We start from the raw sequence: 13,198 nt of genomic DNA, 5'->3' as shown, positions 1-13,198 counted from the left end.
TTGAGGCTTCTGTTGATCCTTCCACGAGAAATTTAGATGATTTCTCCATGAAGGATTATAGGTGTTTCCATAGGATTCTTCCATGTAATTCACCTCTTCCATTGCAGGATTCTCAGGGTCATAAGCTTCTCCTTCAGAGGAAGCTTCTTTAGTACTACCGGATGCTGCTTACAATCCAGTCAGATTCTGAAAAATCATATTAACTTGCTGAGTCAATATTTTGTTCTGAGCCAAGATGGCATTCAGAGTATCAATTTCAAGAACTCCTTTCTTTTGAGTCATCCCATTACTCACAAGATTTCTTTCAAAAGTGTACCTAAACTAATTATTTATAACTACCTCAATGAGTTCCTGAGCTTTTGCAGGGGTTCTCTTCAGATGAAGAGGTCCACCAGAAGAGTGGTCCAATAATATCTTGGATAATTCAGACATACCATCATAGAATATATTCAAGATGCTCCATTCTAAAAGCATGTCAGAAGGACACCTTTTGATCAATTGCTTGTATCTTTCCCAAGCTTCATAGAGGGATTCACCTTCTTTCTGTCTGAAGGTTTGGACATCCACTCTAAGCTTGCTCAGTTTTTCAGGTGAGAAGAATTTGGCCAAGAAAGTAGTGACCAACTTGTCCCAAGAGTTCAGACTTTTTCTAGGTTGTGAGTCCAACCATATCCTAGCTCTGTCTCTTACAACAAAGGGGAAAAGCATAAGTCTGTAGACCTCGGGATCAACTCCATTGGTCTTAATAGTATCACAGATTTGCAAGAATTCAACTAAGAACTGATGAGGATCTTCCGATGGAAGTCCATGAAACTTGCAATTCTGCTGCATTAAAGAAACTAATTGAGGCTTAACCTCAAAGTTGTTTACTCCAATGGCAGGTTTTGAGATGCTTCTTCCATAGAAATTGGAAGTTGGTGCAGTAAAGTCACCAAGCATCTTCCTTGCATCTCTAGCATTGTTGTTGGGTTCGGCTGCCATGTCTACTTCTTTTTCAAAATTTTCTGTAAGGTCCTCTTTGGAGTGTTGTGCTTTAGCTTCTCTTAGCTACCTCTTCAGAGTCCTTTCAGGTTCAGGATCAGCTTCAACAAGAATGTCCTTATCCTTGTTCCTGCTCATATGAAAAAGAAGAGAACAAAGAGAGTAGTGGAATCCTTTATGTCACAGTATAGAGATTCCTTTATGTGTCAGAGAAAAAGAAGAATAGAAGAATGAGGTAGAAAGAGAATAAGAAAAATTTGAACACAGAGAGAGGGAGAGGGTTCGAATTACTAGATGAGTAGAAGAGAAAGGTTAGTAAATAAATAATAAATAAAAAGAGATGAGAGAGAGAGAGAGAGTATTCAAATTTTAAGAAGAGTGAAAAGAAAAATATTTTTATTTTTATTTAATTAATTAAGTTAGTTTTGAAAATATTAAAAGAAATAAAATAAAATTAGAATTTAAAACATTTAGTTACTTAAAAAGAATTTTGAAAAAGTGGTTAGTTGTTTTCAAAAATGAGAAGTGAAAAAGTAGTTAGGTGATTTTGAAAAGATAAGAAATAGTAAATTTTTAATATTAAAAAAACAAATCAAGTAATTAGTTGAAAAGCTTTGAAAGTCAAATTTTTGAAGAGATAAGAAGTTAGAAAAAGATTTTGAAATTAAATTTTGAAAAAAATATGATTGAAATTTATTTTGAAAAAGTTTTGAAAAAGAAATTAAAAAGATTTGATTTTTGAAATTAAAGTTGATAACTTGACTAACAAGAAACTAAAAGATATGATTCTAGAACTTAAAGATTGAACCTTTCTTAACAAGAAAGTAATAAACTTGAAATTTTTTAATCAAAACATTAAATGTTAGAAATAATTTCAAAAATTATGAAATAAAATTAAGAAAAAGATTTTGAAAATTAATTAAAAAAATTTCGGAAAAAAAACATGAAAGAAAAATGAAAAAGATTTGATTTTGAAAAAGATTTGAAAAGATAGAATTTTTAAATTGAAATTTTGACTTGACTAACAAGAAACAACTAAATTTTAAAAATCTTTGACTAAATCAACCCAAAATTTCGAAATTTATGAGTAAAATAAGGAAAAGATATTACTTTTTTATTTTTTTGGATTAATGAAGAAAGAGAAAAACAACAAAATGAAACAAAACATAAAATTTTAAGATCAAGACAAATAATGCATGCAAGAACACTTTGAATGTCAAGATGAACACCAAGAACACTTTGAAGATTATGATGAACATCAAGAACATATTTTTTAAAAGTTTTAAGAAAAGAAAGGCATGCAAGACACCAAACATAAGAACTTTTGTACTAAGGACACTAACAATTTGAAAATGCACAAGATAAACAAGAAAAGACACAAAACAAGAAAAATTAAAGATCAAATATGGAAAATAATCAAGAACAACTTGAAGATCAAGAAGAACACAATGCATATATTTTCGAAAATTTAAGAAAAATTAAAACATGCAATTGACACAAACTTAAATTTTGACACTAGACTCAAACAAGAAATAAAATTTCTTTTTTTGGTTTTATGATTTTATTAAATTTGTTTGTTTTTTTTTGGAAGACTTTTTGAAAAGAAAATAAAGTTTGAAACAAGAAAGAAGGTTACCTAATCTGAGCAACAAGATGAACCGCCAGTTGTCCAAACTCGAACAATCCCCGGCAACGGCGCCAAAAACTTGGTGCACGAAATTGTGATCATCAACAATGGCGCCAATAGACTTGGAGCTATCAAATGTGAATCACACTTTGTCACAACTTCGCACAACTAACCAGCAAGTGCACTGGGTCATCCAAGTAATACCTTAGGTGAGTAAGGGTCGATCCCACGGAGATTGTTGGTATGAAGCAAGCTATGGTCATCTTGTAAATCTCAGTTAGGCGGATTCAAATGGTTATAAAGGTTTCGAAATTAATAATAAATAAAGCATAAAATAAAATAGAGATACTTATGTAATTCAATGGTGGGAATTTCAGATAAGTGCATAGAGATGCTAGTTCCTGTTGAATCTCTGCTTTCCTACTGCTTTCATCCAATTCTTCATACTCCTTTCCATGGCAAGCTGTATGTTGCGCATCACCGTTATCAATGGCTACTTCCCATCCTCTCAGTGAAAAAGGTCCAAATGCTCTTGTCACAACACGGCTAATCATCTGTCGGTTCTTGATCATGTCAGAATAGAATCCATTGATTCTTTTGCGTTTGTCATCACGCCCAACAATCGCGAGTTTGAAGCTCGTCACAGCCATTCAATCCCTGAATCCTTCTCGGAATATCACAGACAAGGTTTATACTTTCCAGATCCTCAAGAGTGGCTGCCAAAGGGTTCTAGCTTATACCACGAAGATTCTGGTTAGGGAATCCAAGAGATACTCGCTCGTTCTAAGGTAGAACAAAAGTGGTTGTCAATCACGCGTTCATAGGTGAGAATGATGATGAGTGTCACGGATCATTACATTCATCATGTTGAAGTGCAACGAATATCTTAGAGTAAGAATAAGCCAAATTGAATAGAAAACTGTAGTACTTTGCATTAAAACTCGAGGTACAGGAGAGCTCCACACCTTAATCTATGGTGTTTAGAAATTCCACCGTTGAAAATACATAAGTGATCAAGGTTCAGGCATGGCCGAATGGCCAGCCCCCAAATTCTAAGAACTAAACGTCCAAAGATGGATGCTAAGATAAAAGACGAAACCAAGATGTCTAATACAATAGTAAAATGTCCTATTTATACTAGACTAGCTACTAGAGTTTACAGAAATAAGTAATTTATGCAGAAATCCACTTTCGGGGCCCACATGGTGTGTGCTTGGGCTGAGCTTGAGCTTTATACGTGCAAAAGCTTCTCTTGGAGTTAAACGCCAAGTTGTAACGTGTTTTTGGCGTTTAACTCTGGTTTATTGCGTGTTTCTGGCATTTGACTCCAGAATGCAGCATGAAACTGGCGTTGAACGCCAGTTTGCGTCGTCTAAACTCGAATAAAGTATGGACTATTATATATTGTTGGAAAGCTTTGGATGTCTACTTTCCCACGCCGTTGAGAGCGTGCCATTTGGAATCCTGTAGCTCCAGAAAATTCATTTCGAGTGCAGGGAGGTCAGAATCCAACAACATCAGCAGTCCATTTTCAGCCTTCTATCAGAGTTTTGCTCAGGTCCTTCAATTTCAAGCAGAAAATACCTGAAATCACAGAAAAACACACAAACTCATAGTAAAGTCTAGAAATGTGAATTTTGCATAAAAACTAATAAAAACATCCCTAAAAGTAGGTAGATCCTACTAAAAACTACCTAAAAACAATGCCAAAAAGCGTATAAATTATCCGCTCATCAGTCACACGCTTCATTTAGCCCTTAGAGTCTTTTCTCCTGGCATTTCTCATAGGCACGCTTCTTTCTCTTAGCGTGCAACAGGCTTTATTAGCTTCATTCTTTGAAGGTTAAAGGCGTGCCTTGGAGGCACGCTTCCTTCTTTTGGCGTGCAACATGCTTCTTTGGCTTTATATTGGACCTTGGGTGGCTTGTGTTTCTTGTGTTTTTTTTTTCTTTTTCTTCTTTCTTGACACTTTCTTACAATAATCATTAAATCAAGGTACTCAAAGTAATATTCAAATAATAATAAAAGACTTCATTATCAATCAAGATTCATTGTTTCTCTACTTGCAATAACAAAGAAAAATTAACCATAGAACACTTCATTATTAAGCAAGATTCATGGTTATTCTATATGAAATATCACTAAAAACATAACTATAATGCACATGCATCAGTCCATTCTGATTGGTTTGGCGTGTTGCACAACATAATTGAATTACAGTATTTTTGTCGCATTACATACAAGGCTGCGTGTTTAAATGTGAATGGTATGATCCAAGTTTGCGACAAGGAACACGAAAGCATAAGGACCACAATATCACTGAAGTAAATATAACCAGGATATATATGCACTACAATCATTTTATTCTACCTCAAAATACACGTCAGGTATACTATTTACTTTATCCGGGTTCATGCAACTCTAATTGGGCGTAGTTGTGGTTAAGACTAAGCCAAGAGGCCACATTGAGTCTAATGATATGATAGAAGGTCAGGAACCTTATCAGATCGACGACCCAACTCCTTCAAAAAGGGTGATTGATACCGGTGAGCCAATTTTCCTTTGGTCTGCTGTTATAGATGATGACATGATTGACCTTGGACTAGTTGCCGACGCACTTCCAGTAGAGGACGACGATCTTCAAGAAGAAATGGGGTCGATTGCAACGAAGAAGAGGAAGACAAGTTCGACGATAATCATAAAACTACATCTGAAGACGAGGATGGTAAACCACAGGAAGAAGATGATGAATTTGATTAGGGTTAATGTAAACATAGTTTTGTGATATGTATTTCTTTAAGAAACTTTGCGTATTCATAATATATGTTTCAGTGAATATAAACATAGTTTTGTGAATGTAATATAGTTTGCATTGTTTCAAATATTTCAGTTACCATCATTTGGTATTTGTAATTTAAATTTTCGTACTTCACATCAAGTTTGAAGCACTATTTCAATTGTCAATTATCAAGGTACACTAGAAATGGACGTAAAAAGATAATTTAAATTAAAAAAAACACTACCATCAAAATTACTGTCAGAATATTCCAACGATACCATTATTTTTTATAAAAAGTTTAAATAACATTTTTATCGGTATCAGCATTGGATAAATCGGCCGTTAATATGGCAAAAAATCGTACGAAGTGGCGCCAAATGTTAACGTCGACGAAAGATCTGTTTTCATTTTATTATATTCTGTCGGAAAATTCAACCGTAATTACCGTCAGATGCAATAAATCCGATGGTAAATATTTACCAGTGAGACTTATACCGGCTGATATTTTTCGATGATAAATCCAACGATAAATTCGACAATCAGTGACGGATCCAGAAAATTTTGGTAGTCAAAATTCCTTAAAAATATATATTATACAAATTAAAACACTAAAATAGTAATTTAAAAAATAATAATATATAATTTAAAATTCTATTCTTTTAGGTTTTATATTTTTTAAAAATTAAGTAATTTTTCTCTTAACACTACCATCAAAATTTCTCTCTTTCCATATATATTACTAAATAATCATTTAAAAATTCACTTTCCAACATAATTAGAAGCCGACTCTTATTGATATTCATAGTTAAAAAAGTTATTTCAATTAATATAGTTACTACGCAAAAATTAAAGCTAATTTGAAAAGAAGATAAATAATATTCTTTTAAGTTGATTTTTAAAAAAGAACGCTAATTTCGTTTAAATATGAGAATTGATCATTCTAACGAATATCTAATATAAAATTTCAAATTGACGATTAAGTACCAAAAGTTGAGTAAAAAATTATTGTGGAGTCAAATTTAATAATCTAATGGGGACAAATAATATTATTAGCATATACTACTCAAAAAAATTCCAAATCATTGTGGAGGCGCTTGCCCCCACACCACTGCACTTGCACTACAAGAAACATTGTTAAAATTGACGGCCAAATCGACGGATAAGCCGTCGATAATATTGAAATTCGACGGCAAAACAGACGGCGCAGTTGATCGCTATAAAACTTGTCGATTTTTTAAAATGCTAATAAAATCGACAGCTTTCATAGCCGTCGATAATAATTTAATAAAATCGATGTTTGTTCCATCTGTAATATGGGTGTGAGAATTTTACATTCTTAATAAAATTGACAATATTGCCGTTGATATTATTATTTAAAATCGACGTTTTCTTTGTTGATAATTGATTCAATAAAATCGACAGCATTTGTGTCGATATTTAACTCAATAAATTCAACAACACTTTTGTCTATAATATGTTTAATAAAATGAACGACAACGTCGTCGATATGTGATTGAATAAAATCGACACAGTTGTCGTTGAATTAATTATTTAGATTTGTCTATTTTAACTTTTAAAAGTGACAACTTTACCGTCAATTTTAATAGTTATATGTTTTAATTACTTTTTCTATTTGAAAAATAATAACCAACTAATGCAAATAAACTTTTAAATATAGAAATAAAATTTATATAGAATATTAGATAACAAGACAAAAAATAGTATAAATATAAAAATAAAATTTATATTAAATATTAGATAATTAGTTTACAAACTTATCAAAATAATAAATAATTCACTAACATAAAGACTCAAGACAAGATAAATAACTAAACTTAGACATATATTCATTTAAATTGCAATCCACTAATAATAATACCTAATATTCAAAGTAAAGTAATTAAATAACCTAGTCATACTGGTGGACGAAATTGTGATCATCAATGTTGTACTCTTTATTTTTGTATGGAATAATTATAATGGCTCTTTGCTATGTGTGGACACAACTCCGTTCAACTAACCAGCAAGTGTACTGGGTCGTCCAAGTAATAAACCTTACGTGAGTAAGGGTCGATTCCACAGAGATTGTTGGTATGAAGCAAGCTATAGTCATCTTGTAAATCTCAGTCAGGCGGATAGTAATTGATTATGGATTTTCGAAAATTAATAAATAATAAACATAAAATAAAGATAAAGTTACTCATGTAATCCAATGATGGGGATTTCAGATAGACGTATGGAGATGTTGTGCTCCTCCTGAATCTCTGCTTTCCTACTGCATTTATCCAATTTTATCACTCCCTTCTATGGCAAGCTATATGTAGGGCATCACCATTGTCAATGGCTACATCCCATCCTCTCAGTGAAAAAGGTCCAAATGCTCTGTCACAGCACGGCTAATCATCTGTCGGTTCTCAATCAGGTTGGAGTAGAATCCCTTGATTCTTTTGCGTCTGTCACTAACACCCAGCCTTCAGGAGTTTGAAGCTTGTCACAGTCATTCAATTCTGAAATCCTACTCGGAATACCACAGACAAGGTTAGACCTTCCGGATTCCCATGAATGCCGCCATCAATTCTAGCTTATACCACGAAGATTCTATTTAAGGAATCCAAGAGATATGCGCCCGGTCTAGGGTAGAACGGAAGTGGTTGTCAATCACGTGCGTTCATAGGTGAGAATGATGATGAGTGTCACATTCATCAAGTTGAAGTGCAACAAATATCTTAGAATAGGAATAATTCGAATTGGATAGAAAATAATAGTAATTGCATTGAAACTTGAGGTACAGCAGAGCTCCACACCCTTAATCTATGGTGTGTAGAAACTCCACCGTTGAAAATACATAAGTGAAAGGTCCAGGGATGGCCGAATGGCCAGCCCCCAAGTGGTCACAAGACCGAATGATAAAGGACGACTAATACACTAGTAAAAAGTTCTATTTATATTAAACTAGCTACTTAGGTTTATAGAAGTAAGTATTTGATGCATAAATTCACTTCCGAGACCCACTTGGTGTGTGCTTGGGCTGAGCCTGATCTATCCACGAGCTGAGGCTTCTCTTGGAGTTGAACGCCAAGTTGTAACGTGTTTTGGGCGTTCAACTCCGGGTCGTGACGTGTTTCTGACGTTTTACTCTAGACAGCAACATGGAACTGGCGTTGAGCGCCAGTTTACGTCGTCAATTCCCGAATAAAGTATGGATTATTATATACTGCTGAGAAGCTCTGGATGTCTACTTTCTAAGGCCATTGAGAGCGTGCCATTTGGAGTTCTGTAGCTCCAGAAAATCCATTTTGAGTGCAAGGAGGTCAGATTCCAACAGCATCAGCAGTCCTTTGTCACCTCCTATCAGAGTTTTGCTCAAGTCCCTCAATTTCAGCCAGAAATTACCTGAAATCACAGAAAAACACACAAACTCATAGTAAAGTCCAGAAATATGAATTTAACATAAAAACTAATGAAAACATCCCTAAAAGTAGCTAGATCCTACTAAAAACTACCTAAAAATAATGCCAAAAAGCGTATAAATTATCCGCTCATCACAACTCCAAACTTAACTTTTTGCTTGTCCCCAAGCAACTGAAAATCAAATAGGATAAAAAGAAGAGAATATACTATAAATTCCAAAATATCAATGAATATTAATTCTAATTAGATGAGCGGGACTTGTAACTTTTTGCTTCTGAACAGTTTTGGCATCTCACTTTTTCCTTTGAAATTCAGAATGATTGGCTTCTCTAGGAACTTAGAATTTCGGATGGTGTTATTGATTCTCCTAGTTAAGTATATTGATTCTTGAACACAGCTACTTATGGGTCTTGGCCGTGGCCCTAAGCACTTTGTTTTCCAGTATTACCACCGGATACATAAATGCCACAGACACATGACTGGGTGAACCTTTTCAGATTGTGACTCAGCTTTGCTAGAGTCCCCAGTTAGAGATGTCCAGGGCTCTTAAGCACACTCTTTTGCTTTGGATCACGACTTTAACCACTCGGTCTCAAGCTTTTCACTTGGGCCTTCATGACACAAGCACATGGTTAGGGACAGCTTAAATCAGCCGCTTAGGCTTGGATTTTATTTCCTTGGGCCCTCCTATCCATTGATGCTCATAGCCTTGGATCCTTTTTTACCCTTGCCTTTTGGTTTTAAGGGCTATTGGCTTTTTTTGCTTGCTTTTTCTTTTTCTTTCTATTTTTTTTTTGCAAGCTTTTGTTTTTCACTGCTTTTTCTTGCTTCAAGAATCAATTTCATGATTTTTCAGATTATCAATAACATTTCTCTTTGTTCATCATTCTTTCAAGAGCCAACAGTTTTAACATTCATAAACAACAATATCAAAAATATGCACTGTTTAAGCATTCATTCAGAAAATAAAAAGTATTGTCACCACATCAATATAATTAAACTAAATTCAAGGATAAATTCGGAATTCATGTACTTCTTTGTTCTTTTGAATTAAAAACATTTTTTATTTAAGAGAGTGAAGGATTAATGGAATTATTCATAACTTTAAGACATAGTTACTAAACACTAATGATCATGAAGTAGAGACACAAAACATAGATAAACATATAATATAAAAACCGAACAGCAGAAAAGTAAGAACAAGGAATGAATCCACCTTAGTGGCGTCTTCTTCTTGAAGGACCAACAATGTTCTTAAGCTCTTCTATGTCCCTTCCTTGCCTTTGTTGCTCCTCCCTCATTGCTCCTTCCTTGCCTTTGTTGCTCCTCCCTCATTGCTCTTTGATCTTCTCTTATTTCATGGAGAATGATGGAGTGCTCATGATATTCTACCCTTAGTTGTTCCACATTGTAGCTCAAATCTTCTAGGGAAGTGTTGAGTTGTTCCCAATAGTTGTTGGGAGGAAAGTGCATCCCTTGAGGCATCTAAGGGATTTCTTGATGATGAGCTTCCTCATGCATCTCTTGAGATCCGTGGAGGGTCTCTCTTGCTTGCTCCATCCTCTTCTTGGTGATAGGCTTATCCTCTTCAATGAGGATGTCTCCTTCTATGATAACTCCAGCTGAGTAACATAGATGGCAAATAAGATGAGAAAAAGCTAGCCTTGCCATGGTGGAGGACTTTTCGGTTATTTTGTAGAATTTATGGGAGATGACTTCATGAACTTCTACTTCCTCTTCAATCATGATGCTATGAATCATGATGGCCCGATCCACAGTAACTTCAGATCGGTTGCTAGTAGGAATGATGGAGCGTTGAATGAACTCCAACCATCCTCTAGCCACAGGCTTGATGTCCAGTCTTCTTGCTTGCCCTTGGAGTCTCTTTTCCATTGAGCTCTTTCCACACATATGTCCATAAGGACTTGGTCCAATCTTTGATTAAAGTTGACCCTTCTAGTGTAGGGGCGTTCATCTCCTTGCATCATGGGCAAGTGGAATGCCAACCTCACATTTTCTGGACTAAAATCAAAGTATTTCCCCCGAACCATTGTGAGATAATTCTTTGGACTCGGGTTCATACTTTGATCATGGTTCCTAGTGATCCATGCATTGGTATAGAACTCGTGAACCATTAAGATTCTGACTTGTTGCATGGGGTTGGTTAGGACTTCCCAACCTCTTCTTCGGATTTCATGTCGGATCTCCGGATACTCATTTTTCTTGAGTTTGAAAGGGACCTCAGGGATCACCTTCTTCTTTGCCACAACATCATAGAAGTGGTCTTGATAGCTTTTGGAGATGAATCTTTCCATCTCCCATGACTCGGAGGTGGAAGCTTTTGTCTTCCCTTTTCCTTTTCTAGAGGAATCTCCGGCCTTAGGTGCCATTGATGGTAATGGAAAAACAAAAAGATTATGCTTTAACCACACCAAACTTAAAATATTGCTCGCCCTCGAGCAAGAGAAGAAAGAAGAGAAGAAGAAGAAGAAGAAGAAGAAAATATGGAGGAGAGTGAAGGAAGGTGTTTCGGCCAAGGTGTAGAAGAGGGGGTTTGTGTTGTGTGAAAATGAAGTATAATGGAAGGGTATATATAGGGAGGGGAATGGGTAGGTTCGGCCATTTAGGGTGGGTTTGGGTGGGAAAGATTTTTAAATTTTGAAGGTAGGTGGGGTTTATAGGGAAGAGTGGATGGATGTGAGTGGTGAAGGGGGTAATTGGGAAGAGAGATTGAAGTTGTTGGGAAGTGTGTTTATGGGGAGGAGAGAATGAATAGTGAGAAGAGGGAAGAATATGTTAGGTGGGGATCTTGTAGGGTCCACAGATCTTGAGATGATCCTGTGGGATCCACATATCCTGAGGTGTCAAGGATTTACATCCCTGCACCAATTAGGCGTGTAAAATGCCTTTGCACACCATTCTGGCGTTTAAACGCCGAAGTGATGCACACTCTGGGCGTTCAACGCCCATGTGTAGCATGTTTCTGGCTTTGAACGCCAGTTCCATGCTTGTTACTGGCGTTCAGCGCCAGCTTTCCTCAAGGCACATTCCTGGCGTTCAAACGCCAGGATGTTGCTTGTTTCTGGCGTTCAGCGGCAGAAACATGCTCTGTTCTGGCGTTGAACGCCAGCCAGATGCACCTTACTGGCGTTTGAACGCCAGTAAGTCCTTCCTCCAGGGTGTGATTTTTCTTCTACTGTTTTTGATTCTATTTTTAATTTTAGTATTTTTTTCATGACTCCACATGACTATGAACCTAATAAAACACAAAATAACAATCAAATAAAATTAAAATTAGATAAATAAAAATTGGGTTACCTCCCAACAAGCGCTCTTTTAATGTCATTAGCTTGACAGTGGGCTCTCATGGAGCCTCACAGATATTCAGAGCATGATGAGGGCCTCCCAACACCAAACTTAGAGTTTGACTGTGGGGGCTCTTTTTGACTCTGTACTGAGAGAAGCTTTTCATGCTTCCTCTCCATGGTTGCAGAGGAAGGTCCTTGAGCTTTAAACACAAGGTAGTCCCTATTCAATTGAATGACTAATTCTCCTCTGCTAACATCAATCACAGCTTCTACTGTGGCTAGGAAGGGTCTTCCAAGGATGATGCATTCATCTTCTTCCTTCCTAGTGTCTAAGATTATAAAATCAGTAGGGATGTAAAGGCCTTCAACCTTTACTAACACGTCCTCTACTAATCCATAAGCTTGTCTTACTGACTTGTCTTCCAATTGAAGTGAGAACAAGGCAGGCTGTACCTCAATGATCCTCAGTTTCTCCATTACAGAGAGTGACATAAGATTTATGCCTGACCCCAGGTCACACAGATCCTTGTTAAAGGTCATGGTGCCTATGGTACAGGGTATTAAGAATTTACCAGGATCTTGTCTCTTTTGAGGTAGAGCTTTCTGAATCCATGTATCTAGTTCACTAATGAGCAAGGGGGATTCACCTTCCCAAGTCTCATTACCAAACAACTTGGCATTCAGCTTCATGATAGCTCCTAGATATTGAGCAACTTACTCTCCAGTTACATCTTCATCCTCTTCTGAGGAGGAATAGTTTTTAGAGCTCATGAATGGCAGAAGGAGATTTAGTGAAATCTCTATGGTCTCTATGTGAGCCTCAGATTCCTTTAGGTCCTAAATGGGGAACTCCTTCTTGTTTGAGAGATGTCCCAGGAGGTCTTTCTCACTAGGATTTTCGTCCTTCTCCTCCCTTGTGTATTTGGCCATATTGATTACTTCAATAGCCTTGCAATCTCCTTTTGGATTCTCTTCTGTATTGCTTGGGAGAATACTGGGAGGAGTTTCAATGACTTTCTTACTCAGCTGGCCCACTTGTGCCTCTAGATTTCTAATGGAGGACCTTGTTTCACTCATGAAACTTAAAGTGGC

At 36.1% G+C, this 13,198-nt stretch overlaps 1 non-coding gene across 1 annotated transcript; it reads left to right on the top strand.

The window, feature by feature from the left end:
- Positions 1-468: 468 nt before the first annotated feature.
- LOC127740846 (small nucleolar RNA R71) lies at positions 469-576 on the top strand. The gene has a single exon (XR_008001702.1). It is a non-coding gene; the product is annotated as a small nucleolar RNA R71 (small nucleolar RNA).
- The last annotated feature ends 12,622 nt before the right edge of the window (positions 577-13,198 follow it).

The sequence above is a fragment of the Arachis duranensis genome, chromosome 7 (assembly GCF_000817695.3).
Source record: "Arachis duranensis cultivar V14167 chromosome 7, aradu.V14167.gnm2.J7QH, whole genome shotgun sequence".
Classification (NCBI taxonomy): Eukaryota; Viridiplantae; Streptophyta; class Magnoliopsida; order Fabales; family Fabaceae; genus Arachis; species Arachis duranensis.
The sequence above is the reverse complement of the archived record's forward strand: the minus strand, read 5'-3'. Positions and strand labels throughout refer to the sequence as shown.